The sequence below is a fragment of the Protopterus annectens genome, chromosome 10.part0 (assembly GCF_019279795.1).
Source record: "Protopterus annectens isolate FY-2018-M chromosome 10.part0, PAN1.0, whole genome shotgun sequence".
Classification (NCBI taxonomy): domain Eukaryota; kingdom Metazoa; phylum Chordata; order Ceratodontiformes; family Protopteridae; genus Protopterus; species Protopterus annectens.
In genome coordinates, this window is record NC_056744.1 from 676,695,079 (window position 1) to 676,717,671 (window position 22,593).

Sequence of the window (22,593 nt, forward strand, 5' to 3'; positions counted from 1 at the left end):
TATGATTTAATTAGTTAATTAATTGACTTAATGTCTTTCTTTCTTTTTGTTATTTGGGAATGTGCATCTGTGAGGTCCTAGTCTCTTTGAAGTCCCCAGCAGGCAACTCAAAGGCAAAGAAACAAAATAAAATAAAAAAAAAAAAAAAAAAAAAAAAAAAAAGAGATCTACTGTAGACATTATGCAGTTATATAATGCACACAGTGAAATTCATCTAATCTATATAATACAGACCTAAGCGACGGAAAAAAAGAAAATAAAACACAGATTTCTTTGCATTACACAGAATGACCTTTATGAAGAAAATAATGTATGTAGCGGAATTCTAAAGCTAGTAGCATAAAAAACAATAATCACTCATATGTATTACAGAGAGCATATTTTCTACAGAAAATACAGATGTATATTACCTTAGGGAAAAGACTCAATATTGCTTAAATCAGTTTATAGGTCCAACAGCAGCAATGAAAAAGAACTAAGAAGCTAGAATTACATTAGTGCATAGCACGCTGACATTACATTCATATATCAGTTAAATGACATTCTGGTTCAACACTACTATAGCATGACATCTGACCTTAACAATGCTTAGGAGGGTACTTAACAATTGTTAAACACCCCCTATACTGTTAACATTGTGTGATGCTATAGTAGTGTTGAACCAGAGTGCCATTCGACTGATATCTCAGTCTCAGCATAAATATCACCTACAGAAGGTAAACTGGGTTAATTTCAACTCTTGTTTCTGTCTATCAGCTGTCTACATTCACCAAAACATTTTTGGGAACCAGCTGCTTCACTTATATAGGGAATATATATTATACAATGACCCCCCCCCCATTAATATTCCAAAACGTGCACGCTGATTGGTCAGCATGCACGTTGTAAATCAGACTTATACTAATGGAAAAAGGTCTGGTCGCCAGGACTTTTTCCATTAGTGTAAGTCTTTTAGAAAGTGTCTCGCTATGTTAAAGGAGTTTAACATAGCGAGACAGCTTTAAAAAAAGCAACGGAACTTTCTCCGTTGCTTTTTTTAAAGCTGTCTCGCTATGTTAAACTCCTTTAACATAGCAAGACACTTTCTAAAAAGCAACGGAGATCTTGCTTTCTCCGTTGCTTCCACCCACAGCTCTGATGTACTGCGTAAGCATACGCATGCGCAGTACATCAGAACTGCCGCAGATTACCGGACAGCTGCAAAAGGGCAGCAAGGAGGCATTATACAATGCCATTATTTAAGAAAACTAAGTATTTTGTTTCTTAAATAATGTCATTGCATAATAGCAATAACCCACTTCTGGGCATGAGTAATGCAGTATTTACCCACGGATGTCTTTGTTTGGCCACTTGGGCTTCGCCTTTGTGACCAAACCACGCCAACTGTGGGTAAATCCAGCATTACCCACACCCAGGCGTTGGTTATTGCTTAAAAGATGTACAGCTGTTCCCATTTGCATTACTGACTTTCAAAGCTGACATAATACATATTATTCTTTTTTCAATTCATGCATTGATTGCCACAAATGTACCTCTAAAATGGGTATGTTATGTTTTTCTTAGACTTTGTTAATACTAATGTCAAATAATAAAACTAACTAATATTCTTGACCTAGTTCTTACCAGTCCACCCCCTGCCTGTTCTCAAACACACATCCCCTCATCTCTGGTTATATCTGACCACAAACCAGTCTTCTTCTCTGTTAGTTCTTGTAGCACCAATGCATCATCAAATGAAACTGTCTTTACGAACCTGCTTCAGCTTGTTGAAGACTTGGGTAAAATTCAAAATAATCAGCAGAAATGGATCCATCTGAGAGGACTGCCACATCTGTCTCTGACATTTACTAGTACATTAACAACTGTGTAGAAAAGTCAGTATTTGTCAGCTGTAAGTATTGCTGTAAATTCAAGAATTAAACCTCTCTGGAGGAACTCCTGTATTAATACATTGTATAATAAAGAAAGAAATAATGAAAGTTATAAGAAATCCCCATCCTCCTACTTCAACACTGCACAAAAACATGTCAACAAGGAACTTTAAAGCACGTTTTGAAAATGGAAACTAGAGTACATGCTTTTACATTCTTATGGTCACTTCAGATATCAAAGGAAAGTACAAATATTTCTTTAGTTATGCCCACAAATTAAGAAATAATGTCCAGCAATTCACTCACTTGCCTCAGTATTTTATTTATTTAGTATCCAAAAACACAAAAGAGGCACACCACGATGATTCTTCAAGCTTTAATCGAAAATCAAGACATCAAACGAACAGCTATAGCTTAATAGTAAGCGCTTTCACGTTTTAACAACGCTTCTTCAGACTTAAAATGCATCTAAAAACTGTGTTCTTATATACCCATAGTTAATTGAATAATTAAAACAATTAACAAAAATTCAAAATCTATCACAGTCAACCCTTATTAAAGGTGTATTGCTATAATAATAGCTTATATAAAAAACTATATATTAAGACTGTATATTTAATAAATATAATATATTTATAAAACATAACTGCTAAAATTAAGAATGAAAAAATTCTTTTATAAAAATAATAATGCTCAGCAGTAGTGATGTAAAATATAAAAATATAAATTAGCTTGTAACCTATAAGAACATGACAAAAAACAGTATCACATATTTAGCACTATTGAGTATAGCATAGTTAAATTAATAACTTAAATGGTGTGTAAAGACAATAAAATAATTTTTAAATATATATAGACATTTACATATTTACATATTTACAATGGATGTTTAACTAAATATGTGTGTTAATGTATGCTGGTTATATTAATTCATTTGCTGTATGAATTTGGATATTAATGACTATAAGGTCTCCCTTTTAGGAAAGGTTTCAGTGATATTTTATCATTGAGGCCGTAGCCTCTATGTGCTTGTAGCCTTAATAGCCTTAACTTTCCCTACTTAATAAGGGTCTATCTTTCATACCTGCTGCTAGTGCTGACATTGCTGATGTTATTATAGATGTTAAAATGTTTGTCAGGAATCTAGGTTTGAAATTACTATTCACAGATAATGATAATGTGAAAGATGCGAATGTGTTTAAAAAACCATCAACATTTATACCACAATTATGCCCTGCACTCGAGGCTTTTGAGAAAGCTTGCGAAAGAGATTTATTAGCTAGTGATATGACTAATAATAAACCTGAATTTTTTAATTTGACCCATGCTGAACGTGAAGCATTGAAAAGCTTACAGAATAACAATAATATTGTCATTAGACAAGCCGACAAAGGGGGCTCAGTGGTGGTATTAGATAGGACAGTATATAATATGAAAATGGAAGACCTATTGAAAGAAATAGACACATATCATTGCTTGAATGCTGTGACTTTAGATAAAGTGATTAAAAGCATTCCTGAGATGTTATATGATTTTTTGCTATGTAATGTAATAGATGAAAATTTATACAAGTATTTTTTAGTTGAAAAAACAGTTATTCCAACCTTTAGGGGTCTACCAAAGATACACAAAAATTTAAATGACCCCCCGATGAGACCTATTGTGTCAGGTAAAGGCTGGGCCACTGAGCCTATGTCTATTTACCTGGAGAAACAACTAAAACCGATAGTAAACAACAATGAGTTTATAATTAGAGATACAGAGGAGTTTTTATGCAGCTATGCAGAATATTTACATTCACATGTTGATTACACTAGTGATTTATTGGTTACATTAGATGTTGTTTCTCTTTTTACATCCATAACTAATCATGTAGGGATAGAGTATGTGAGATTGCTACTACTTGAGAACAACATTTCTAATAATCAGGTGATACAATGGATGCTTATTCTAGAATTGGTACTTGAGAATAATTTTTTTGTACGATAACAACTATTACTTACAGAAGAAGGGTGTAGCGATGGGCACACTGTGTGCTAATTCGTATGCAAACCATGTGATGGCATACTGGGAAGCAACTTATGTTTTAGGAAATGCATCTTTTAGAGAGAATATTAAGTTGTATAAACGCTTTGTGGATGATGTGTTTCTCCTGTGGGGTGGCACATTTGAAGAGTTGGATCAGTTTTTTAATTTATATAAATGGAACAACCGATTTTTTGAGTTTTGAATGCTCTAAATCTTTTGATAGGATAGAATTTTTAGATGTTCTTATTAGTAAAGACAAGAATACTGTTAATACGGATTTGTACAGAAAACCTTGTCGAAAGAATAATCTATTACATTACAACAGTATGCATCCTAGACACCTATATCCTAACATAGTCAGAGGTCAGACATTAAGGGTCTCTAGGCTAACAACAGATGATATGAGACATCATGAACAATGTGAGACATTAAGAGATGAATTTTTAGATAGAGGATACAATAAACAAGTACTGACTAAAATATTCCATGATAATTCTTTGGAAAGAGAGGGTAGGGGTAGACCATTTCTATACAGGACTGGTAAAAATGGAAATGATAAAAAAAGAATTAAGACAGGGACAGTTAAGAATAGAATAATGATACCTTTTACAAACAGGAACAATACTATCAGAAATGTTTTAACTAATAATTGGCGAATGTTATTGGTAGATGAGAGGCTAAAAGATATTATAGGAGATAAGCCTGAAATTACTTATAAGAACATGAAATCCCTGAAGAGGCTACTCTGCTATGAAAATAATACAAAGACAGCTCCTCCAACACAAAGGAAGGGCACGTTTCCATGCAGACACTGTAATCAATGTAGCTATATAACAAAAGAGAATGGTTTTACACATCCTGACAATGGCAATAATTTCAAGTTTGATAGATATGCCGATTGTAGATCCAGGGACTTGATATATTTGGCAAAATGTTCATTATGTAAATCATTTTATGTAGGAAAAACTAATAGACAGTACGGGAAAGAATTAGAGAGCATATATATGCTATAAACAGAGAGGATGATAGGAATGCTCTAGCCAGACATGTATTGAGTCTAGGAGCTAAACACAAATTTACATTTCAAGTACTTGAATTAATTAATAAAACAGACAGACTTGGTGATATAAAGAATTTCACTGAAGAAAAGGAAAATAAATGGATATTAAGGCTACAAGCACATAGAGGCTATGGCCTCAATGATAAAATATCACTGAAACCTTTCCTAAAAGGGAGACCTTATAGTCATTAATATCCAAATTCATACAGCAAATGAATTAATATAACCAGCATACATTAACACACATATTTAGTTAAACATCCATTGTAAATATGTAAATGTCTATATATATTTAAAAATGATTTTATTGTCTTTACACACCATTTAAGTTATTAATTTAACTATGCTATACTCAATAGTGCTAAATATGTGATACTGTTTTTTGTCATGTTCTTATAGGTTACAAGCTAATTTATATTTTTATATTTTACATCACTACTGCTGAGCATTATTATTTTTATAAAATAATTTTTTCATTCTTAATTTTAGCAGTTATGTTTTATAAATATATTATATTTATTAAATATACAGTCTTAATATATAGTTTTTTATATAAGCTATTATTATAGCAATACACCTTTAATAAGGGTTGACTGTGATAGATTTTGAATTTTTGCTAATTGTTTTAATTATTCAATTAACTATGGGTATATAAGAACACAGATTTTAGATGCATTTTAAGTCTGAAGAAGCGTTGTTAAAACGTGAAAGCGCTTACTATTAAGCTATAGCTGTTCGTTTGATGTCTTGATTTTCGATTAAAGCTTGAAGAATCATCGTGGTGTGCCTCTTTTGTGTTTTTGGATACTATTGGACTTTTCTTAAGAGACACTTTATCCAGTACTGGTTTGTGTTTTGCTGCATTTTATTTATTTATTTTATATTTTCTTATTGTGAAAGTCTGACTTGGAACACAGCCAATTTTCAGTGGAGGCCCGGGAAGAAATACTCCAGACACACATGTCTTTGAAATGTGGGAGGAAACCGGAGTACCCACAGAAAACCCGCACAAATACAGGAAAGGCATGCAGACTCCACAGGCACTCCAGCTGAGAATCGAAGCAGAGAACCTCTTGCTGTGAGGCAACAATGCTACCACTGTACCACTGCACCATCCATTATACATTCAAATACTCTAGATAATTTGTAGAAAAACTTACTGCTAATTTTACCCCACCAACCAAAATTGTGGACCCATTGTTATTAAACACTTAGTTTTTTCTGAAATCGCTTTTCAAAAAATCTTAAAAATTTTGTCAAAGGCTAAAAATACTACCTACATGGCACCAAGTCACACAGCAGTCTACATTCTCATAAGTGCCAAGAAGTCATTATTAGAGTCTGCTTAAAGTGTTCAGCCTCAACATGCACACAAGGTTTGATACTAATGCCTGAAAAACAGCCAAATATTGCCAGATAATTATAGGCCCATCATCCCCACTGGTTTAATATACAAAACAATGCAATATATTAATTGAGAATACACTTATGTAGTCATATGCAAGTTAAATGATCTAGACCTCAATCAGTTTTGTTTTGAGAAGGGAAGTTCCTGTTTCCTGAATCTAGTAAGCTTCTTTGAAAACATTACAGAGGTTCTGAAAAGTGGTCACTTCAAGAACACTGCTTGTCTTGATCTGGCCAAGGATTTTGTCACTGTCCCTTACGCTGGTATTACTGAAAACTTAGACAATAAAATATCCTGCACTGTCCATGGGATTACAAACTGGATATTCAACTGAGTCCAAGCTGTGAGGGTTGCTGGCACCCTCTCTTAATTGTAACTAGTAGGGTACCACAGAGTGAGTGCTGGAGCCCTTTCCTGCTCGGCATTTATTTAGCAAACATCCAAGCCAATACCAGTGAGATGTGGTTGACCATTTTTGCTGATGACTAGAAGATGGTCACTTCTTTCCACTTATCCACTAATAGCAGATAGCTCCAGCAAGGACTGGAATATGCACATGAACAGTGTATCTAAAACAATCTCAAGATGCAAAATTGTGAGCATAGTGGCATGAAGCAAAAAAGCAAAAAATAAAAGCGCTACTACATCAGGAGTTATAAATGTCTCTTCTCTTCTTACAGATATAGTTGTAAGATAACTGGCCCTTATACAGATAACTACCTGCCATTCGATCATCAGGATTATGTCATGTTCAGGAAACCCTTCCTGCTGAAAAAAGTTATTTTTCAAAGACATATCCTCACGATCCGAAAAAGTCATTTTCCTGCTGTACTCTTCCATTATCAAATGTGTCACTAAATGCAATACCTGTTGGGTATGTAAAGACCTGAACATATCATTCAGCTGGAAAGGTTTCCAAAGGTATCGAGCTGAGAAAATGAAAGGCCTTGAAGCCTTCAGCTGCTCTGACAGACTCAGCACATGAAAGACATGATTCGGTTTGACCATCTACTTCATTGTAAAGCCAGTGGTTCAACAAACACCCACACTAGGGACCTAAATCTGCACAAAAGTAAACATGTTTTGCTGCAGGGATAGGTTTCTAACTCAGCGCACTCCCAGCCTATAAAATAAGTTGCCATTACGAAGGCAGAAAGGTTACTGGTTTGGCTACCTTTAAGCCATGTCTTGAAGACTGGATGGGTATATACAAATTTATGACATGATTGCTGTATGTGGTCCTGCTCAATCTGAAAAATGAGCACTATGGAGTGTGCAAAATAAAGCAGCAGAAATGTCTAAAATTGTGTACGTAAAGGTATATATAACTAAGAATCTATTTGACTCCAGGATAGCTTGACTAGTATTTCAAAAATATTCTTATGTCACTAATTGTTACTAAAGCAAGGGACAAAAAAAGATTAAATGTCTATTTATCTTTGATAGTTTGTATGTTTCACTCAATACAGTTCAAATTTTACTAATGTAGATCTAAACACCGAGTCACCAAATTTATTGATGGATATAGGAATATAGGCCGATATGTGAATGAACTGCATAAGACTCCAGCGAGAGGCCCTCAATAATCTTGGACTGAGATGGGCAGTTTGGAGTTTGTGAGCCAAGCAGAGCAGTATAGAAGTGAAATACTAGTTACAGACACGCCAGTGGAGACTGTGCATGGACAGGCAGTGGTGTACAGATGGATGTGCTCCAAAACAAACGGGGAAAACCTGTTATATGCCTACTTCAGCTTCCTTTGAAATAGGATATTGTTCTCACATGGCCATCCCGGCCTTTGCAGGATGAGAATGCATGCATGATAGAATTGCTTCCTGTAATGCATGTAAATTATACATGGTTCTGTTGTGCATGATATCATCTTGAATGTACCGCACCTCCTATAAGGCTGATCTGGTACTGGAGCCTGGCTAAACATATGTAGTACCACTGCTGTCACATAGAGAGAAGAATAGAATCAGATGGCTTACATACATATATGTATATATATATATATATGTATATATATATATATATATATATATATATATATATATATATATATATATATATATATATGTAAAACACACTAAAGCAGATATGTAATAAAACTACCACAGGTACAAATAGCCCTAAAACAATAAAAAAGTAAATAGCAATAACATGTGAACTGAGAAACTAAACAGAGTAAATATAACAGGTTCCATTGTCCTTTTTCAGACCACTCAATACAGTTAAATTACCCAACCTGGCTTTTGTATAACTTTACAATCAAAAACATTTGAATTTTATAATCATAAGGTCATTTAATAGTATATAAAATAAATAAATAAATAAAAAGCATAGAGAAAATTGCAGGAAATAATGCTTATGAAAATCATTATAGTTCATTATTCCTCAACTGCTTCAACACAGAATTAGAAGAAAACTTGCCAGTGAGACCAATACCAGATTGCACATCTAAATGGCACTGGCATATCACTTCATCATCAATTAAACTGTGGCAATGCCTCAAAGTGCTGCTATGTAAATTTCAAAAGTATAAATAAACCTTATGTTCATACTACTTTGAAATATAGCCTTATTCCAGTTTACTTCTTTTAAAGATATTATATGCTAATCTGACGTGTATAAAATACTTATATGCTCCTTATATAATAAACTGCGATTGTTTGCATTTTGGCGTTAATAATAAATATTATCAAATCATACGATCATTGTACAGAGCTGTCAGGAATACTGTGCAAAAATCATGTTAATTCTGAGATAGTAAATACTTTTGTGTTTTACTACTGAAAATGAAACCTAACATATAATGAGAATAAACAGCTCTATATGCGTTTACAGTGTGGTAACATATGTGATAATTATGCTTGTGTGAGCATTCTCAGCACACAAAGTCACTGTGATTTTATAATGAAAGGGACCTAACAAGTTAAGCATCAAATTCTATGAATGAGAGTAAACCTAAGGTGAAAGGAATACTGTATTTTCGGTCTGCAGATGATATGATATAATACCAGGTTTCAATACAATATAAGCAGAAGAAAAATGAACTTCTTATTTCACTCATGGTTTCACTATATAAAACATATTCTTGCACTTCTGTAGAGCATGTGAAAGAATTGTTGCTTTTCTTTCTCCTTTAAACCTGTAAGCATATAACTGGATTCCTGCCAAAGCATCAAAGCAGACTATCAATGAATGAAAGATGTGGTCCAGTAGACTCACTGACAAGTCCAGGGGTATAAATTACGGACAGTGTTTGATAAGCAACTTCTCAAGACAATCTGAACAAAAAAATATATATATATGCCTTTGCAATTAGAAAACTTTTATGAAACTACACGGAACTTAACACTTCAGCAAACCACCTTCAAGAGTTCCAACAGCTACAAGAATCAATGTCTTCATTAAATATCCAAAGTTATGGCCATTAAACCAATAAATGCAAAACACCAATTAAGACCAATTAACACCAAGTCCTTGCGAACCTCTTAAAAACATACTATATCATGCCTAATACACATATAAAATAATACATATAGATATATTCTCATTGTATGAATATATATAAATTTCTTACGGGAAAACGTACTCAGAATAAATATTTCAATAAAAGTTCATTATTCAAACCTTCAGGTTGATGTATATCATACGTAAATATAAACTATGCTTCATTATTTAATAATGCTTTAGAAATATTGTAAATGCATTCAAAAGAAGAAAAATAATACATAATAAAAACATAACTGCTCAAAGATCCTATTGTGAATTTCAGTGAAATGAAATGCCACAGCACTCATAGACTTAGCATGCCTTATATCACATAGTTTAGTTCCTCAAGACAATTTGTCAAGGTGGTTTTTCATCCTTTATGAAGGGGCAAGTAAGTAAAATAAGTTTATATTTACATTCTTTTTGTAATCTTTTGTCTCTTCACTGCTAACTGGGAATTGATTAGCCATAAGATACAACGCTATATGTCTCAGTGGTGTAATAACACGGGCTGGGTGTATCAAGCTAAGTGAAGGTGGATTTGGGTCAACTTTGGAGGTAGCTGGCACACTATTTCACTTACTTTGTGAGCATACATCTAAAACCTTGAGCTCTTCAAAATAAAATAGTATATGCAGTAGTGTGGGAAAATGGAAGTAAGCATTTTAAACTAGCAAAGCCTGAGACAGTACAAAACCACTCCACTCATCAGCTTAAAGGAGAATCACAACCAAAGACTCAAAAAACATGTTTATTTCATCGTGGATTCATGTTTCCTACATTTTAACACCACGCTGGGACTATTTACAGGTTTTTAAATATTTGTATATGTAATTTCTGAGTCTGACCACATGGGGTCTGGCATCCTGAAGTAATTCTGATAGTTTAGTCTGCATCAAAGTATCCCAAAATGCAGTGCCCATCTGTAAAAAAAAATTACATCATGCAGGACTCTTTCTTCCTAATGCTCCTGTCACTGCATTGATTTTACATGCATGCACTGCTGTCTTTTAGTCAGTTATTTTTAAGTAACATTTCATGCCATTCAATGACTACTTAAAGCACATACAGTGCAAATTCCACAGAAAAGACTTTGTGTACTAGGCTAATAGCCCTGGAGTCTTTACAAGGCTAGCCCATAGGATTACCCTGGCATCATGCCACCCGACCTTAGTTTCCCGTGCCTTTGTCGTATAGAACCAGTGGAGTGATCCCCGAGGTGAATTTTCGATTTTCCATCCACTTATCAAAATTTCTCTTGATCAGGGCCAGTGAGGTGCTCTGTTTGACATGTATGGGAAGTCTATTCCATAGCATGGGCAGTCTCTGGGTTATAAATCTGTCCCTCCAGCATGTTCTGTTGATTGTGGTAATGAGGTTGAGGTCTCTGGAGTGTGTGGTGTGGAGGGATTGAGATTTCGTTAGATGCAGCATTTCTAACAGAGCTGGGTCAGACATGGCTTTATAAGTCAAGCAGAGATTGCCCCTAAGTAGGCGATATGAGACAGAAAATAGTTGGAGTTTTCTGAGTCTGTTCATATAGGACAAGTGTTTAAGGCCTAGGATCCTCTTTGTGAGGTACTTTTGTGGCCTCTCCAGTTGTTGTAAGTGTCTAATGAGGTACATGCCAAATAGGGCATTGTACTCGATGATTGGCCTAATGAGGGAAGAGTAGAGGGAGACAATGACCTCTTCCTGGATGCAAAACCCTTAGTAATGAGATGTGCCACACAGAACGACTTTCTGACCACAGTGGAAGTGCGGTGGTCAAAAGAGAGGTTGCTGTCAACCTGTGTTCCCAGATCTCTTATAACGCCTTCTGTGTTCAGTGGACTACTATCGATGTGGTAGTTCATGGGAACTGGGTTTTTCACAAAGGGGATGACAACACATTTTTTGGCATTGAGCTTAAGGCCATGGTTCTGACACCAGTCGTTGGTCTCAATGAGGCCTTTCTGTAGGATGTCAACATTACTTGGAGAGTTAATAAGGGCTCGCAACTTGCAATCATCTGTGAACATTGTCAGACAGAGTCCCTTTGTGTTGAACTGGACTTCTGAGAAGTAGATACCAGACAGGAGAGGACCCAGGACTGATCCCTTTGAGACTCCATTTGTGACTGGTCGGCAGTCTGACTTGGAGTCACCTACTTTCACTCTGTGGGTTCTATCTGTGAGCCAGTTTGCAACCCACCTAGTGATATAGGTGTTGATGCCTAACTTAGTGAGTTTTTCTATGATTCCTGAGTGGGGAATGGTATCAAAGGCCTTGGCCAGATCAAGATAGGCTGTATGAACCACCTTGCCTTCATCCACAGCTCTGGTGACTGACTCAAAGAAGTCAACCGAGTTGAGCAGGCATGATTTACCCTTCACAAAACCAAACTGTGTGGGATCCAGAGTTTGGAGATTCCTTGCATCTTTGTTTATTAGGTCCATAATGATGCATTCCATAGCTTTGCATATCAGACTTGTCAGGCTAATGGAGTGATAGTTCCCAGGGTCTGTAGTTGCTCCTCCTTTGTGAAGATGGATGACTATAGCAGTGTGCCATTTGGTAGGGACAAAGTCTGAGGTGAGGCTATGATTGAACAGGCCACACAGGTGAGGTGCCAGTTCACTCTGTAATTCATGTAGAACACATCCAGGGATATTGTCAGGTCTCATGGAAACTGTGTTCTTGGCCTTGGACAGTGCTGTTTTAACCTGTGCAGCAGTAATACTGGGTGCCTAGCAATCTACTGATATTGTGATTGACTCTTTGGAGGGGAGAGGAGAAAAGTTGTCATTGAATCTGTCGGCCAGTATATTGGCAATATCTGTTGGCTCGGTATAGGAGGTACCATTGTGTAGTAGCTCAGAGCAAATCTGGGTATTGCCATTGAGGTTCTTTACATAGCTATAGAAGGCCTTGTGACTCTCTTTACTATCTGCTGCAATTCTGTTTTCATAGCTAGCTTTAGAGGATTTGACGAGAGATCTCAACTTTTTGTTGAGGCTGATAAGGGAGTTTTTCCAGTTTTGGGACTTCACCTTATTTAGCATCAGTTTCCTCCTTCTGTTGTTGAGTTTGTTTATGGCAGGGGACCAATAGATTGGCTTCTTTCTATTGGAGGAGAATGTCTTAGTTTGGTTGGGTATGGCGAGATCCATGCATTTGTGGACGTGTTCGTACAGTGTATTGGTGCAATATTCATCGATCATGCAACTATTTTCCATTTGTATGGGTGCCATGAAGTTAGCCACTTCTGTTCTTAGGAGCCCAAAGTTAGCTTTCGAGAAGTTTTTCATGGTGGTTACCTTTGTGGGGAGGGATGAATTTGGATTTCCAAGGTGATTAGTTTGTGGTCGGGTCTAACCAGGGAGGAGTTGACTACTGGTGTAGAGCAATGGTCACCCATGTTAGTACTGACCAGATCAAGGATGTTGCTATCTCTAGTAGGGGTAAGAACAATCTGATCCAGGGCATTGGAATTAATGAATTCCAGGAAACATTGGGCAAGTGTATTGGTACATGAGTAGTTTCCCAGTTAATGGCGGGGTAGTTGAAGTCGCCTAGTATGAGTGTGTTACGTTGGACCCTAATATTCTCCCGGGTGCTTAGGAATGTGGAGTGAGTGTTTTGGGACATGGTTGGGAACCTATAACAGACTATGACCTGAATCGCTGTCTTACCCAATGTTAGCTGGACCTGAAGTATCTCTGATACATTATGTTGGACTACCAGTCTGGAGGTGTATGCATCCTTTACGAATATGGAAACACCACCACCTTTGGTGCTTTGGTCCAAGTTCTGGGGCCGGAAAGTGTGGAATGAGTTACAGGCTAGTAGTGCAGGGGTGCTTTCTGCTGCCATGAACCAGGACTCTGTTACAGCACAAATGTCAATGTTCGCCATTTTAAGGAGTGCTTCGAGTGAGTGCATTTTGAGATTTAGACTTCTAGCATTGAGCAACATGACCCTCAGATTGTATTTGTTTGTACCTGTTAAGGTGATAATTTTGTCTTTGGAACACCACCTAAAAAAGGCATTATAGGAGTGGCAAGAGCCTTGGCCAGTATCAAGAAGCCCAGGGGTAACAGATGCAGGCCATCTCTGTCCAAGCATCGAGGTCTGTCAATCATGTCATCCCAGGCAGACAGATACTGGATCCCCTTAGAGTGACACCAGAAACTTAGCCAATTGTTGAAATCATTTTCTGCTTGTACTGTGATATCATTCTGGGTGATGGTAGGATGCTGCTCAGGGCTAGGATTGTACCCACCTGGGCTACATAATCCTAGAGGTCTTCCATATTTCTTTTCATGTAGTCCAGGGAGGTACATCTCAGGTCACCCCCCCACATGTACAATGACAGAGTCATATTTGTACCTGTTGTTGAGGGACCTGAGTGCGTGTGTTATATGGCAGATCCTGGCAGCTGACTGTTACTTTCCCCTTATTTAACATAGTGAGTGGGACACCAGTGTGCATCACTATCAAGTCACCTATGACTAGTGCGCTGGGCATGCTGTTTTGCCTTAGGGGCTTTGGTTGAGTAGCACACTGTTTAGGAGAGTTGTGTGTCTCATGATTAGTGTTGTGTTGTGGTGGTCGAGTGCGTTTCTGCCTTAGAGGTCTCTGCTGTTTTGGTAGATTTTTGTTGAGACCCACCACGAAGGTGGGTGTGTGGTTTGTGTTTTTATGTGAAGGTAATGCTGGTGTGTTCTGGAGGGCTATGTTTTCCATGTGGTATGGTGCAAGTGATGATCTTCTCCTCTTGACCAGCTATTCCAGCCTTGGCTGGAGAGTGCGTGGCTTCCAATTTGGATATACAAGTGCATCTCTCGCAAGTTTGAGTGTTGGGAGGTAAGAGGTGAGGGTTGTTGGTGTGCATGAGGCAGTTGCTACATTGCCTCAGAATGCCCAAGTTCACCAGATTAACATGAGGAAGCACAGGGAGCTGACCTTTAGACATGCCTGGAGGGGTCGGTATTAATAATAAGTACTGGAGTAGTTTCCTTGTAAAAAATTTAGTGCTGGTAGCACTATTTGTGTGCTACAATAATTGCAACAAGAAGTCTGGTATGGTAAAGTGCTTGACTAATAAGCTAGTAAAAGTGCAAGAGAGGAGAGAACTAGCAGATCTAAGGGAAAATTTGAAGAGCAGACTTTGGCACCTCTCAGAAGCTTATTAACAGTCCTGGATACAGTAAATCTGTATCTGGACCAGACTAGTTACAGGAAAGGCAGGAAACAAGCACAATGCGGGCTTTTAAACCAGAAAGATGAAAGAGATGGAAAAATTGTCCAAACGGCCAATAAACTACAAATTCTGGGCCAGAAACCACTCCTCTTGTGGTAGATAGGCTACCTAGTGCTTACCACTCCCACTGATAAGCTAAAAGGCTTCACGCAACACAGAAAGTCTTAGAGGGCTCAGAAGCTTGCATACAGTCCTGGTACAGCAACTCTGTATCTGGACTAGACTAATTACAGGAAAGGCGGGAAAAGAGTAAACACAGGCTTTTAGACCAGGAAGTTGAAAGAGATGGAAAAAACTGCCCAAACGGCCAATAAACTACAATTTCTGAGCCAGAAACCGCTACTCTTGTGGTAGATAGGCTACCTAGTTCTTATCACTTCCACTGACAAGCTAGTGCATTTTACTGCTGCTTCTTTTTAGAATGGCTAAATTGCAGTTTATTATGAAGTCTGAATTGTACTACTTTGACTCATCTCCCATCCCACTTCACACCTAACTTCCCAAGCTATCAAAGTGCTAAGGGTAATTTGAGCTATTACCTGCTGTGACTGACAACTCACAGCAAGAGACTTGACTCATGTACTGCTTCTTTGGCCTGGCCTTTATTTTCTGTATGGGTAGGGGAAGGACCAGGAACCTGTGACAGCACATCATGGGTGGGTTTTTAGGAAGGTCATGGTGATGTCAGTTTGGGGAGAGAATTGGAAGGAAAACTATCTGCATTTGTTGGCCTTGATGACATAAATGAACTGGAGACTGCAGTAAGTTTTTCCAGGGTGGAATAAAGATTTTTTGAAAGTGAAACCACCAAAGTACAGTAAGGTACTGTTATAGTGAAGAGAAACAGTTGATTTAAAATATTAAATGCTACATTGTTGTTTATTCATAACAGGGACAGTAAATAGGGAGAAAAAGGACAGAGACGTTGAGCATTTAATAATAGAATCCCATTGTTTTTCTTTAACAACTGTCCTCTAACACAGTCTTTTGACTGTATTACTGGATAGTAGCCAAACTTGTTCAACAATGGTGACATCAAAGTGATTGCCACTGTCCTTATTTATGTTGAAATCATACTGCTTGCCTTATTCACTTGCATAAGTCCCTGTACTTCAGCTGAAAAAATGGGTTGTACTCATGCATGTGTGCGAGCAAACACAAAAAATGCAAACACGTCTGGTAAAAGTATTGTTAAAGCCTTTTGATTTCTAGTAACAGAAATTATAATATACCAATATTATTTAAAAAATAATGTTTTAAATAGAGGATACCATGTGACATATAGGTCCACAGCTGATCAATATATCAAAGTTATACATCAACAACTATTAACATTTTTCAAGCCAGTCTAAGTTTAAACCAAGATTTATATGAATGTGCAATATTAGAAGTTCTCATCTTTATAGTATGCATATCCTACTGCAAACAATTTTTGCCACGCTAATAAATTCAACACTAGAAGGGGTAACTTTACATTTCAATTTTTTAGTAATTACTTTTCTGGCTATAGCAAGAATAGACCAAAGAAGAAACACATGGGCTTTTGAAATTATCTCAGAAATTGGAGCATTAAATAAAACTAAAGATTTAGAAATATTGCATCTATCTGACCATAGAGAATGAATAAAGTTATCAATTTCTTTGCAAAAAGGAGATATGACTTCACATTCATATACCATATGCATCCAAATCAGCTATTGTTCATAATCACATCTTCTGCATTTAATTCTATTTGATTTATACATAATTGTAATTTTGTTTGGAGTGACAAAAGGTATGTGTAAAAATTTCCAAGTGAGAATTTTCCAATATAATGAAGATGTAGATTTATCTGTAGATTTAAATATTAATTTCTTGTATTCTTTAGAAAAATCTTTATTATTAATTTTTGAGGAGTAGTTCCAATAGGAATTGTCTAAATATGTGGAATCTAGCTTAAGAATTTTATAAACTTGTGACAAATATGATTTATTCTTCATTGCATTAGTATTGATATTATGTTTACTTATGTAACATTAACCCCTGGGATCCAATAAGAGTTCACCAATGTATATAGTTTTCTGTTTCATTCAATCATAGCAATGCTTACCATTTTTATCAACAAAGGTATCTTTTACTTTAAGTATTACTGGTGAGTTTTTCCATAAAATAAAGGTGTCTCTTCTTTTAGCTCAAAAGCCATAACATGCCAAAACCAAGTAATTATTTAATGAAAGTTTATTTACATTTTTATTAAGTAAATGCGTTTTCTGTAGACATACTATTTGAGCTATATGTAATTGCAAGTATTTGAACAGACGCCTCCTCTTTACTGGATTAGTAATCCATTAATATTAATAGATATGCATTTATATAATAGACAGAGAGAGAGGAAAAAACACACAGGTATGATGAAATTGCATTTATGTACAGAAATTATATACTTTATATATAACAATATGGAATCTTCAGCTATGAACAAATCTTTTGAAACAGATAAAAAAAATGATGTGACCCTTAAACATTCTACCATGGAATACGTTATTCTACCATGGAATAATGTATTCCTAGTTTGTTGAAAAAGATGAACAAACTACCTCTCAAATTCTCAAACAGACTAACAAAGCTTAGCTCATGCTTCTGATTCATATCGATGTGTCTCTTTTTTTGTAGGCATCATTTTAAAAAAAGCCCATCAGTGAGTTATTATGAGTAAAGAAAAAATAAGCAGGTGTTAAGAATCTTCATTATAAGTTATCAACCTGAATATCTCAACAGTTATCTTTCCATGTATCTCACATTATCTCCCTAGCCTGTTACAGGGAGCAAGTCAGTTGTTATTTTTAATATTTATTAATTTATAGGGCAGATGATTTTAAATATTTTATTTACTATGTGTAAGATGTACATAGGATCATAAGCTCATAATTTATACCAGGCTTACTGTCCTTGTCGGTCATTCCAAGCTCAGCCAATTACCCCATGTGAGAAATAAACCCTGCACCTTATGCCTCTAATGCGAACACCTTAACCACTATGTCAACCTCCCACCTTTGTAGACATATTTATATTCTTTAATTATATACATATTTACTTATTCTGATCTCTTTCTATTTCTGTTTGAATAGTAGCTCTTGTACTGTTAATTTATTCCTATGTTTTATATTTTAGCTGTAATCCTAGTGTAGAGTGTCATATAATAGAACATTTATATTTGCCCTTATATATTTAATACTCTTTAATCTAGTACTACTGCTAGAATCAGTCCTATTTTTTCCTTAAATGTTATGTCTAATAGTATCTGAACAATTGAAAAAATCTTTCCTTTTAAGAGTCAAACTTCCCATAATAATTGTTCTGAGATATTAAGTTTTGTTGTTATTAAAAACAGACAATAACTGGGAAACAATCCTAAATTTTATCAGAAGTGTCATTCTATAGGCTAGTATATAAACTATCCTTTCAGAAAGCATTCAGAACTACTTAATAGCTGACAGTGGTTTCAAATGCAATTCTGTCTTTTGCTTATTATCTAACTTGTATTCATTGACATCTTACCATATGATTCAAAATATTATGATTATTTACTTTTAGACAGGAACAAGTAACCTGAACAGTTCTTAGAATTTTAGAACTTCTGTAGCATCACGAAAGTACTCATGAATCTAATTAAGTTGCTTCAACTATAAATCCATCACGTTTTGAAACATTCTGTTTGAGATTTTTAGTAAAAATCCTGTCAGAGATGTTATAATGAAGCAGAGCTAAAAACAGTGCTGGTCCTCATGACAAGAGCTTGCAAATAAACAGTCCATCAGCTAAAATTCAGAGAAAAACATTCACAAGTAAATCCAAGCCACCTCTACCTGACATGACCACTAAAAAGCTATTGTAGTTAAATAAATCACATTTAATGATTCATTAAGCACTATTTGTATAATATATTTAATATAGAGCAGACTGTCACTTTTAAAGGAGACATGACATATAAACCTGCATTAAAAGAATGACAGTTATGTGTGATCCAGGTTTAACATGTAAAAGTATGAATGTTATTCTAATTATTTGATAACATTCCAATAATAACTTTTGTATATGTAAAAAACTATATTTTTATACTTTGTTTATAGTATAATATAACTTTCCTGGGTGCTATTGCATGTCAAGTATACTATCAGTATCAAACATTCTGAACTATGTAATAACTGACAATGGCTTAGAATGCAATTCACTGTCTTTTGCTTATTTTATAACTTGTATTCTTTGACATCTTAGCATATGATCCAAAATATTCTGATGTTTTACTTTGCACAGGAAGATGTAGCCTAGATAGTTTTTTTAATTTTCAGAAAAGTGCTTATGACTCTAAGTTGTTTCAAGCTAGTTTTCAGGATAAGGGTTTGGAAATGAACAATCAGTTGTAACTCACACAAAAATACCCACAAGTGAATCCAAGCCACCTCCACACCACACATCAATCCCTCAACCCATCCAAACCACCAAAAAAACAACAGAATCTCAAAGTATCCCAATCACTAAAAGTCATTGCACTCAAAAAGATTTAATGATTCAGCAAGCACTATTTTATGAGATGTTTATTATAAAGCAGTCTATCATTTTAAAGGAGACATAGGATGTAAACTTGCATTAAAAGAATGACAGTTATGTGTGATTCAAGTTTAACTTGTAAAAGTGTGTGTGTAACTCTAATTATTTGATATCATTCCAATAGTAACTTTTATATATGTAAAAATCTATACTTTTTATACCTGTTTATAATATAGCATGTCTATCCTGGGTGCTATTAAATGCCAAGTATACTATCAGTAGCACAATAATGGACCATTTTAAGAACCCAGAATGTAATTTAACATGCCTCTTTACTGTCATTTGCTGCATATTGTATTATCTTTAATAGTGCATTACTCAACTATGGCAAGATATCAGAACATGTCCCACCTAACATAAGTTCCATCGTAATAATGATTAACTTTTAATAAGAATAATTGTTTAACATTTTAAACTCTAAGTGAAAATAAGTGGCTTTAATTTCATATACAACTAAAAGAATCAAACTCTAAAATTTAAAAAAGAGAACTAGTAACCATTTGAAGTAGGGGAAAGAAAGAAATAATTTACCTTGTAAAAAGTAATATGCAGCACCTGTTCATAAGTATTCAAGCACTTATTTAAATTAATAGGAATTCATAACGATGAAATACACTGATTTTCATTTCTCCTTCAGTTTTTTTACTATTTTTATCCTTCTTTAACCAACTATCTCTTGTTGCAATTCTCTTCAAATAACTTGATAGATTTTATTACATTTCTTCTGTTTGTTCATGGATTTTATTTTTCTGTATAATGTCCATTGCATCTTCTGATGTGTTAAAAAGCTTCTTTCCTTCAGGAAGGCAAATCCTTATTTTTGCTGGAAACAAGATTTGTGCTTTAAATTTGTTTTTCTTTAAACTGTTCTTTGAAATCAGTAATGTAGGATAGTCATTGTCAAATCTTATAGTATTTCCTTTCATTTTAACTGGATAATTAGTCCATGCAGCTTTTAAGACTAAATCCTTATCTTGACTTGAGAAAAAGCTTACGACCACTGATCTTGGTGAAGGTGTTTTTTTTCAAAGAGTTAAAAAGTAATCTATGTGTCCTTTCGATGCAAAAGGAAAAAAGCTTCAGGCAGGTTCAAAGTTCTAGGCAGCCAGGTATTAAGGAATTCAATCATACTGTCTCCCTCACCTTTTTTAGTAATCCTGATATTATTCCTTCTAGATCTGTTCTGTAAGTCTTCTGTTTTATCCCGGAATAAGTTGTTTTGTTTCAGAAGAAATTCAGTGTTATTCTCATTTTCAAGTAATTTTCTATCAAAATCAGACATTGCCTCTTCTATACTCGAGATCTGTTATGATTGCTGTTTAAGACAGTCACTCAGCACTTAAATTCCTCTTTAAAATTGTCCATTTTGCTTTCTAATTTATATATTTTTACAGATAACTCACTGATGTTACTTAGTATACCCTCTATGACTTTTTTCATAGCATTGTCCTGTACATTGGACTTACAGTGGCTCATTCTGAGACAATTAGTTCTTTCTAGTTTTCTTGATAGGAAAAAGCAATTAAAAGAGTTTCAAACTTTTTATTTTTTACAGTAAATCTTTCAGCAGATGTTCAACTATAAGTTCATCAAGTTTTGAAATATTCTGTTTGAGCTTTTTAGTAAAAATTCTTTCAGAGATGTTAAAATGAAGCAGAGCTAAAAAAACTGTGGTAACTGCTCACCATCTTGGCCATACCCCTTATGGCATTATTTCTAATATCATTTTCTTTAGAGCGCACTCTGCCTTGTCCACAGTGCAGTCTTCAATGTTTTAGTGTTGACATTTTCTCCTAATATAAAAGTGCAGGTAGATAGTGCACTGGTTAAGCACTGCACCATGGTGGAGCAGTTAACATTGTCACCTCAAAGCAAGAAGTTCTCCAGTTTGATCCTTGGTTGGGGTGCCTTATGTGTGGAGTCTGCATGTCCTTCCTGAATTTGCATGGGTTTACTCCAGGTACTCCGTTTACTTCCCAAATTCCAAAGATATGCGTCTAGAGTGTTTCTCCCCAGGTGTCTGCTGAAAATAGGCTCTCTCCTAGTCAGATTTTTCCAGTTAACAAATGTTAAATAAATAAAACGTGTCCTTTTTGTCTCTTATAGGTGACAAAATGAAATATGCTTGAAATGGTCCACCAAATATCATTTAAAGTATTATTTCAGTGAATAAAGTTATCTGAATGAAGAGTAAACTATAGAACCCCCACCTCTAAATAACTATAACAAAGTCTGTGGCCATCACTCATTTAAGTAAGTTATATTTCTAAGCAGTGCTGTTATTTGTCTAATGTATAATTAATTATCAACAATTCAGATAATTGAGCTTTTTTTATACTTCACTTTACATATCTGTGACCATCTACTCTGTTTTATGCTCTTTGTCTTTGATTCAGATGTTGACCAGTTCTCTTTATGCCTGCCTCAAACCAAACAGATGAAAGAAGTCATATATTTTAACAAATTAGTAATAAGGAAAAACTCCTGCTGCATTTTAAGGTTGAGACATACAAAGTTCTCACATATTTTTTCTCTATTTTTCTTGCTGTAACTTAAAGAAATGTCTTTATTAATACAAGTCATGACAAAAACTTTAATAGTGGTTAGTAGAGAACACAAACCTAGTCTTGATATTTTAAATCATATTTATGGAAATCATCAGAAAGAATTTTGCAATTTTTGGCTGTATTGAACATTTGTGTAGTGTGCGCATGCACTGAGAACTTAAGCAAAATGTAGATGTTCAGTGGTTCACTGTAATGAAGAAAACAAAGTTGTTTCCCCTATATATAACTTAAGTGTTAAAATGAGGTAGTCTGAATTGAGGATATGAACAGTTTTGCTGTCCCACCACAATCATTTTTAATAATACCATTTGGAAATTACTTAAAACAAA

General features: G+C 35.2%; 1 protein-coding gene across 6 annotated transcripts in view; it reads right to left on the reverse strand.

Annotated features, from left to right (window-relative positions):
• The window catches only part of DAB1 (DAB adaptor protein 1), a 2,980,230-nt gene that overhangs the window by 1,659,684 nt on the left and 1,297,953 nt on the right, over nucleotides 1-22,593 (reverse strand). The gene's annotated exons all lie outside the window — the stretch shown is intronic.